This window comes from Carcharodon carcharias, chromosome 2 (assembly GCF_017639515.1).
Source record: "Carcharodon carcharias isolate sCarCar2 chromosome 2, sCarCar2.pri, whole genome shotgun sequence".
Classification (NCBI taxonomy): domain Eukaryota; kingdom Metazoa; phylum Chordata; class Chondrichthyes; order Lamniformes; family Lamnidae; genus Carcharodon; species Carcharodon carcharias.
Window position 1 is genome coordinate 97,206,229 of NC_054468.1, and position 9,988 is coordinate 97,216,216.

The window sequence follows — 9,988 nt, forward strand, 5'->3', positions numbered from 1 at the left end:
ACTCAAGTTCATTAGCACTATATGGATAACGAGATGATGAGATGTAGCACTTTGCTACCATTAAACTGCTTATAACACACTCACACGGCTTCCACCAGGGAGTATTTGAGCTTTTTGAATGCATAAAACAACAATGTTCAATTCATAAAAGTATGCCAGACATCGCACACCCTGCTGCTGGCCCTCTCCCCATTTCCATTCCAACTCTGGATAATGTCCCTTTCGTTCTCACCACCCTGAGGCCCTTCTCCAATTTCACCTCTGTCAATTGGCCAGCTCCATTCACTTGAAAACGACTGCAGACCCTCCTCCTCCAGTGGGGTGAGGATAACCAGGTCAGGCATGCCAATTCCAGTCCTATCCCTTCTCCCTGGCATTGGGGACCCAATTTTCCTGCCATGAGCTGTGGCAGTGCAATGATTTTCATTCTTAGGGACACTCATTTCTTCACACTTCCAAGAGCTGCGAGGAACACACATTCTGCACAGCGATTGGCAGACAACGCGCTATGTACCACCCGCAATTGAAAGGCCCAGCCCGGAACAACAACACCCACCTCCATATTGGGGCCATAACCAGTGTCACTTGTGCACAATGTTGCCTTGGACTTCTGAGCTGCTCACAAGGCATGACCTTGATTGAGCCTTCCCCTTACCTTCCAGGTACTCTGATGTACAGAGTAGAGACTTACCTTTGCAGAACTCCAAAGGTCAGTAATGGCTTACCTCCACCTTCAAGGCATTGAGCCACGCTGCTGACCTCTGTGGCCACCTCCATCCAGGCAGCTCTGGTGATTGCGCGAGGTCTTCTCTTCCCGTTCACTGACATTAAAACCTCCCACCTGGTGGTCACAGCTTGGAGTGGGGCTCGGAGGGAGTTGCCATCAAAATGTGGGCTGGCTCGGTGCCTTCTTCCCTCCCTTTCCCCTCGCTCCCTTCTCTCGGCCATCTGTGGAGGTAGAAATGTCACAACAATTCAGCTGCTCCATGTTCACAGCTTTCCATTGTGTTGACACTTACAATGCATGCCACGTATATTCTCTGCCAAAATTACTTAATGCTGACCTGCTGTGGACTTTCACACATTATTCATAAAACTTACATGAGCCAATGAATGTAAATATTTCAAAAGTCTAAAAAAAAGCCCTGCATCCTTCCAACTCCAGTAAATCACAGGTTTACCTAACGCTGTCCCATATGAGATTCCCTTTAAATTAGTGACCGTGATCTTCTCCCAGGTCACGACCTGCGAGTTTGGATGCCGGACATCCCGCCCTCCATCTCTGATTGAGCGGAAAGATGACACTCAAGCAACATCATAGGCAGAATATCCGCCTGTCGGCCAGTAATTGATTCATTGCCATGTTATACAACAGCAGGGTTGGAAGTCGGCAAGCCAACCATTTCCAGGTCTAACTGTCGCCCATTGAAGGTTTGTGTTTTATTCAGCCCACCCAATGTGTGAATCTTGCAGAGACAGATCAAGTAACCCAGCTCTTGGGTGAAAAGGTACTGGATTTTCAGGTAGTCAAAGATAGACTGCCACAGGGGCAACAGCCTTACCCATCTCTCTTTCTTCTGAAAACTCTCGGCTGAGCTGTTTGCAATTTGAAAGAAAAAAAACCACAAGAAGACCCCATTGCTGCAAGTGACAGTTCTCAAAGGAGAATTCCAAATCAAGATCACTGTCTCCAGTGAGAAATCCCATGAACCTGCAAGACCGGGCGCCTTTAGCTGTAAACAAGCATCCAGACTCACCATGAATTTTTTCTCTGGCTTTACTTGTTATTTAGCCAAGTTATTAATACCTGATGCTCTGCAGAGTTTTGCTTATTTTTTGTATGTTTGGGGTCATTGTGTGTGTGTGTGTCTTGTTTTTGCATTAGCGGATAGTTGTATATTTGTATATTTTAAACCTTTTGTTAGTAATTTCTGCATCTTTACCTGAGTGAGTTTTAACAATAAATCTAACTCTTTACTTCTTAACTTAAGGCTCCTGGCTGGCTTATTTCTTGCACGGAGCTACACACAGTTATATAGTAAATTGGCAATAACACTTCTTTTCTAAATTCAAGCTCTGTAATAACCAACTCAGGAGTGGGACAAAGAGAGTAATCAGTTCACCTCGGTTAACCTGGTTGTAACACTCCCTTTGAAATGTGGTATTCTTGAGTCTGTCCTGATGAGTGTACAAGATAAAAAGCTTGTCTCTTTTTTTCTGCAATACTCAAGATCTGTACTACCAAGTAACTTATTGTTTTATTGTTCTTGACCAAGGAAAAAAAGTTACTGATAAAGGTTTTGAAAGCATAGGCAACAATTGAGAGGGGTGGACATTACTGAAGGAAGTCTTAAACATATGGAGATTACCAGAAGAATGTTTAAAATCATTTTTTGAACAAAGAATCAAAGCCTCATTGGACAATTGTAGCGGAAACTCAATTTTGATAGCATTGGTATCATGATTTTGTAAATGAAACATTCTTCCATCCTTGGGAAGAAGGGTATAAAAATTGTTACAAAAAAGTGATTCACTCCTTAGTCGAGCAGCCTGGTCAGCTGCTAGAGGTACAACCGGCAGAGAGGTTGACTGGTGAGAGCCAGTATGTGTACTTCTTGTAACATATTTATGATTAACAGTAACTGGGTACTGTAAGGAGTGTCTTGCATTATTCAAATCTAGTTAAGACAATAGTGTTTAATTTGAATATTGTCTCATTATTTCTCATAATTCTCATGCCCGAACCATGGAATAACCTGTCAGGAATAGAAGGTTACATAAACCTGATGTATGCAAAATTAGCTCCCATACTTCCTGAAATAAAGCAGTGACTAAACTTCAATAGTGGGAGTAAAGTGCTTCAGGACATCCTGAGGTCATGTAAAGCGGTATATAAATGCAAGTCTTTCTTCCTTTGCTACAAGTTGGTTGTAATAACAGTACAACATGTCTCCGTTGGCAGTTTCCATTATAAATGTGAACAAAGGAATTTGTCAGGGAAATGCATAAAATAAGGACAGAATGTATGACTGTAAAAGCGACTGAAGTCTGTATGCCTTTCCGACTCTATTTATCTCCAGCTCACTAACTTTAATCTAAAGTGTGGGTTTGATTCCCTGTGTGAAACATTGGGGAGATTGGCATTTTCACGTTACAAGTAATGCACGATGCTAACTTAAATCCCCAAAAGGTTTTGAAAATGTCTTCATGATAAAGATAAACAACCTATACTTGGCTAATTGGGCAATGAATGGCTAGCTGATGGAGCATAACCAGCAGTCTGCCTTGGGAGCTGACCGCATACAGTTTGCAAAAATCTGATTATTATATTCATACTCAGCTGTCTGCACAAGCAATGCAAAGTTTATACAGAGTGAGAGTGGAGCAACAGGGATTGTCCAGAGTTTATACAGAGTGACACAGGTCAACCTGGGACTGTCCAGAGTATATACAGAGCGACACAGGTCAATCTGGGATTGTCCAGAGTTTATACAGAGTGACACTGGTCTACCTGGGACTGTCCAGAGTTTATAAAGAGTGACAGGGGTCCACCTGGGACTGTCCATAGTTTATAAAGAGCGACAAAGGTTCATTTGGGACTGTCCAGAGTTTAGACAGAGCAACACTGGTCTACCTGGGACTGTCCAGAGTTTATACAGAGCGACACAGGTCCATTTGGGACTGTCCAGAGTTTATACAGAGCAACACTGGTATACCTGGGATTGCCCAGAGTTCATACAGAGTGACACTGGTCCATCTAGGACTGTTCAGAGTTTATACAGAGCGACACTGGTCCATCTGGGAATGTCCAGAGTTTATACAGAGCGACACTGGTCTAACTGGGACTGTCCAGAGTTTATATAGAGTGACACTGGTCCATCTGGGACTGGCCAGAGTTTATACAGAGCGACACTGGTCCATCCAGGACTGTTCAGAGTTTATAAAGAGTGACACTGGTCCATCTGGGACTGTCCAGAGTTTATACAGTGTGACACTGGTTCACCTGGGACTGTCCAGAGTATATACAGTGTGACACTGGTCCATCTGGGACTGCCAGAGTTTATACAGAGCGACACAGGTCCATCTGGAACTGTCCAGAGTTTATACAGAGCGACACTGGTATACCTGGGACTGTCCAGAGTTTATACAGAGCAACACTGGTCCATCAGGGACTGTCCAGAGTTTATACAGAGCAACACTGGTCCACCTGGTACTGTCCAGAGTTTATACAGAGCGACACAGGTCCATCTAGGACTGTCCAGAGTTTATACAGAGAGACATTGGTCCACCTGGGACTGTCCAGAGTTTATACAGAGCGACACAGGTCCATCTGGGACTGTCCAGAGTTTATACAGTGTGACACCGGTCCACCTGGGACTGTCCAGAGTTTATACAGAGCGACACCGGTCCACCTGGGACTGTCCAGAGTTTATACAGTGCGACACAGGTCCATCAGGGACTGTCCAGAGTTTATACAGAGTGTCACTGGTCCATCTGAGGATGGCCAGAGTTTATACAGAGCAACACTGGTCCATCTAGGACTGTCCAGAGTTTATATAGAGTGACAGTGGGCCATCTGTGACTGGCCAGAGTTTATACAGAGCGACACTGGTTCACCTGGGACTGTCCAGAGTATATACAGTGTGACACTGGTCCATCTGGGACTGCCAGAGTTCATACAGAGCGACACAGGTCCATCTGGTACTGTCCAGAGTTTATACAGAGCGGCACTGGTATACCTGGGACTGTCCAGAGTTTATTCAGAGCAACACTGGTCCATCTGGGACTGTCCAGAGTTTATACAGAGCAACACTGGTCCACCTGGGACTGTCTAGAGTTTATACAGAGCGACACAGGTCCATCTGGGACTGTCCAGAGTTTATAGAGTGTGACACTGGTCCACCTGGGACTGTCCAGAGTTTATACAGAGCAACACTGGTCCACCTGGGACTGTCTAGAGTTTATACAGAGCGACACAGGTCCATCTGGGACTGTCCAGAGTTTATAGAGTGTGACACTGGTCCACCTGGGACTGTCCAGAGTTTATACAGAGCAACACTGGTCCACCTGGGACTGTCTAGAGTTTATACAGAGCGACCCAGGTCCATCTGGGACGGTCCAGAGTTAAAACAGTCTGACACTGGTCCACCTGGGACTGACCAGAGTTTATACAGAGTGACACTGGTCCACCTAGGACTGTCCAGAGTTTATACAGAGTGACACAGGTCCATCTGGAACTGTCCAGAGTTTATACAGGGTGACACTGGTCCACCTGGGACTGTCCAGAGTTTATACAGAGCGACACTGGTCCACCTGAGACTGTCCAGAGTTTATACAGAGCAACACTGGTCCACCTGGGACTGTCCAGAGTTCATACAGTGCGATACAGGTCCATCAGGGACAGTCCAGATTTTATACAGAGTGACACTGGTCCATCTGGGGATGGCCAGAGTTTATACAGAGCAACACTGGTCCATCTAGGTCTGTCCAGAGTTTAGACAGAGTGACACTGGTCAATCTGGTACTGGCCAGAGTTTATAAAGAACAACACTGGTCCATCTGGGACTGGCCAGAGTTTATACAGAGCAACACTGGTCCATTTAGGACTGTCCAGAGTTTATACAGAGCGACACAGGTCCATTTGGAACTGTCCAGAGTTTATACAGAGTGACACTGGTCCATCTGGGAGTGTCCAGAGTTTATACAGGGTGACACTGGTCCATCTGGGACTGTCCAGAGTTTATTCAGAGCAACACTGATCCACCTGGGACTGTCCAGAGTTTATACAGTGTGACACAGGTCCACCAGGGTCTATTAGAGTTTATACAGTGTTATAGTGGTCTACCTGGGACTGTCCAGAGTTTATACAGTGTGTCACTGGTCCACCTGGGACTGTCCAGAGTTTATACAGAGTGACACTGGTCCATCTGAGAATAGCCATAGTTTATACAGAGCAACACTGGTCCATCTAGGAATGCCCAGAGTTTATACAGAGCGACACAGGTCCATCCGGAACTGTCCAGAGTTTATACAGAGTGACACCGGTCCACCTGGGACTGTTCAGAGTTTATACAGAGCAACACAGGTCCACCTGGGACTGTCCAGAGTTTATACAGTGTGACACAGATCCATCAGGGACTGTCCAGAGTTTATACAGAGTGACACTGGTCCATCTGAGGATGGCCAGAGTTTATACAGAGCAACACTGGTCCATCTAGGACTGTCCAGAGTTTAGACAGAGTGACACTGGTCAATCTGGGACTGTCCAGAGTTTATACAGAGCGACACTGGTCTAACTGGGACTGTCCAGAGTTTATACAGAGCGACACTGGTCCATCTAGGACTGTTCCAAGTTGATAAAGAGCGACACTGGTTCATCTGGGACTGTCCAGAGTTCATACAGTGTGACACTGGTCCACCTGGGACTGTCCAGAGTATATACAGTGTGACACCGGTCCATCTGGGACTGCCAGAGTTCATAAAGAGCGACACAGGTCCATCTGGTACTGTCCAGAGTTTATACAGAGCGACACTGGTATACCTGGGACTGTCCAGGGTTTATACAGAGCAACACTGGTCCATCTGGGACTGTCCAGAGTTTATACAGAGCAACACTGGTCCACCTGGGACTGTCTAGAGTTTATACAGAGCGACACATGTCCATCTGGGACTGTCCAGAGTTCATACAGTGTGACACTGGTCCACCTGGGACTGTCCAGAGTTTATACAGAGTGACACTGGTCCACTTGGGACTGTCCAGAGTTTATACAGAGCGACACAGGTCCATCTGGAACTGTCCAGAGTTTATACAGGGTGACACTGGTCCACCTGGGACTGTCCAGAGTTTATACAGAGCAACACTGGTCCACCTGGGACTGTCCAGAGTTCATACAGAGCGACACAGGTCCACCTGAGACTGTCCAGAGTTTATACAGAGCAACACTGGTCCACCTGGGACTGTCCAGAGTTCATACAGAGCGACACAGGTCCACCTGAGACTGTCCAGAGTTTATACAGAGCAACACTGGTCCACATGGGACTGTTCAGAGTTTATACAGAGCAACACTGGTCCACATGGGACTGTTCAGAGTTTATACAGAGCAACACTGGTCCACCTGGGACTGTCCAGAGTTTATACAGTGCGACACAGGTCCATCAGGGACTGTCCAGAGTTTATACAGAGTGACACTGGTCCATCTGGGGATGGCCAGAGTTTATACAGAGCAACACGGGTCCATCTAGGACTGTCCGGAGTTTAGACAGAGTGACACTGGTCAATCTGGTACTGGCCAGAGTTTAAAAACAACAACACTGGTCCATCTGGGACTGGCCAGAGTCTATACAGAGCAACACTGGTCCATCTAGGACTGTCCAGAGTTTAGACAGAGTGACACTGGTCAATCTGGTACTGGCCAGAGTTTATAAAGAACAACACTGGTCCATCTGGGACTGGCCAGAGTCTATACAGAGCAACACTGGTCCATCTAGGACTGTCCAGAGTTTATACTGAGCGACACAGGTACATTTGGAACTGTCCAGAGTTTATACAGAGTGACACTGGTCTATCTGGGAGTGTCCAGAGTTTATACAGGGTGACACTGGTCCATCTGGGACTGTCCAGAGTTTATACAGAGCAACTCTGGTCCATCTGGGACGGTCCAGAGTTTATTCAGAGCAACACTGATCCACCTGGGACTGTCCAGAGTTTATACAGTGTGATAGTGGTCAACCTGAGACTGTCCAGAGTTAATACAGAGCGACACAGGTCCATCTGGGACAGTCCAGAGTTTATACAGAGCGACACTGGTATACCTGGGACTGTCCAGAGTTTTTTCAGAGCAACACGGGTCCATCTGGGACTGTCCAGAGTTTATACAGAGCAACACTGGTTAACCTGGGACTGTCCAGAGTTTATACAGAGCAACACCGGTCCATCTGGGACTGTACAGAGTTTATACAGAGCGACACTGGTCCACCTGGGACGGTCCAGAGTTTATACAGAGTGACACAGGTCCACCTGGGACTGTCCAGAGTTTATACAGAGTGACACTGGTCCACCTGGGACTGTACAGAGTTTAAACAGAGTGACTCTGGTCCACCGGGAACTGTCCAGAGTTTATACAGAGCGACACTGGTCTAACTGGGACTGTCCAGAGTTTATATAGAGTGACACTGGTCCATCTGGGACTGGCCAGAGTTTATACAGAGCGACACTGGTCCATCCAGGACTGTTCAGAGTTTATAAAGAGTGACACTGGTCCATCTGGGACTGTCCAGAGTTTATACAGTGTGACACTGGTTCACCTGGGACTGTCCAGAGTATATACAGTGTGACACTGGTCCATCTGGGACTGCCAGAGTTTATACAGAGCGACACAGGTCCATCTGGAACTGTCCAGAGTTTATACAGAGCGACACTGGTATACCTGGGACTGTCCAGAGTTTATACAGAGCAACACTGGTCCATCAGGGACTGTCCAGAGTTTATACAGAGCAACACTGGTCCACCTGGTACTGTCCAGAGTTTATACAGAGCGACACAGGTCCATCTAGGACTGTCCAGAGTTTATACAGAGAGACATTGGTCCACCTGGGACTGTCCAGAGTTTATACAGAGCGACACAGGTCCATCTGGGACTGTCCAGAGTTTATACAGTGTGACACCGGTCCACCTGGGACTGTCCAGAGTTTATACAGAGCGACACCGGTCCACCTGGGACTGTCCAGAGTTTATACAGTGCGACACAGGTCCATCAGGGACTGTCCAGAGTTTATACAGAGTGTCACTGGTCCATCTGAGGATGGCCAGAGTTTATACAGAGCAACACTGGTCCATCTAGGACTGTCCAGAGTTTATATAGAGTGACAGTGGGCCATCTGTGACTGGCCAGAGTTTATACAGAGCGACACTGGTTCACCTGGGACTGTCCAGAGTATATACAGTGTGACACTGGTCCATCTGGGACTGCCAGAGTTCATACAGAGCGACACAGGTCCATCTGGTACTGTCCAGAGTTTATACAGAGCGGCACTGGTATACCTGGGACTGTCCAGAGTTTATTCAGAGCAACACTGGTCCATCTGGGACTGTCCAGAGTTTATACAGAGCAACACTGGTCCACCTGGGACTGTCTAGAGTTTATACAGAGCGACACAGGTCCATCTGGGACTGTCCAGAGTTTATAGAGTGTGACACTGGTCCACCTGGGACTGTCCAGAGTTTATACAGAGCAACACTGGTCCACCTGGGACTGTCTAGAGTTTATACAGAGCGACACAGGTCCATCTGGGACTGTCCAGAGTTTATAGAGTGTGACACTGGTCCACCTGGGACTGTCCAGAGTTTATACAGAGCAACACTGGTCCACCTGGGACTGTCTAGAGTTTATACAGAGCGACCCAGGTCCATCTGGGACGGTCCAGAGTTAAAACAGTCTGACACTGGTCCACCTGGGACTGACCAGAGTTTATACAGAGTGACACTGGTCCACCTAGGACTGTCCAGAGTTTATACAGAGTGACACAGGTCCATCTGGAACTGTCCAGAGTTTATACAGGGTGACACTGGTCCACCTGGGACTGTCCAGAGTTTATACAGAGCGACACTGGTCCACCTGAGACTGTCCAGAGTTTATACAGAGCAACACTGGTCCACCTGGGACTGTCCAGAGTTCATACAGTGCGATACAGGTCCATCAGGGACAGTCCAGATTTTATACAGAGTGACACTGGTCCATCTGGGGATGGCCAGAGTTTATACAGAGCAACACTGGTCCATCTAGGTCTGTCCAGAGTTTAGACAGAGTGACACTGGTCAATCTGGTACTGGCCAGAGTTTATAAAGAACAACACTGGTCCATCTGGGACTGGCCAGAGTTTATACAGAGCAACACTGGTCCATTTAGGACTGTCCAGAGTTTATACAGAGCGACACAGGTCCATTTGGAACTGTCCAGAGTTTATACAGAGTGACACTGGTCCATCTGGG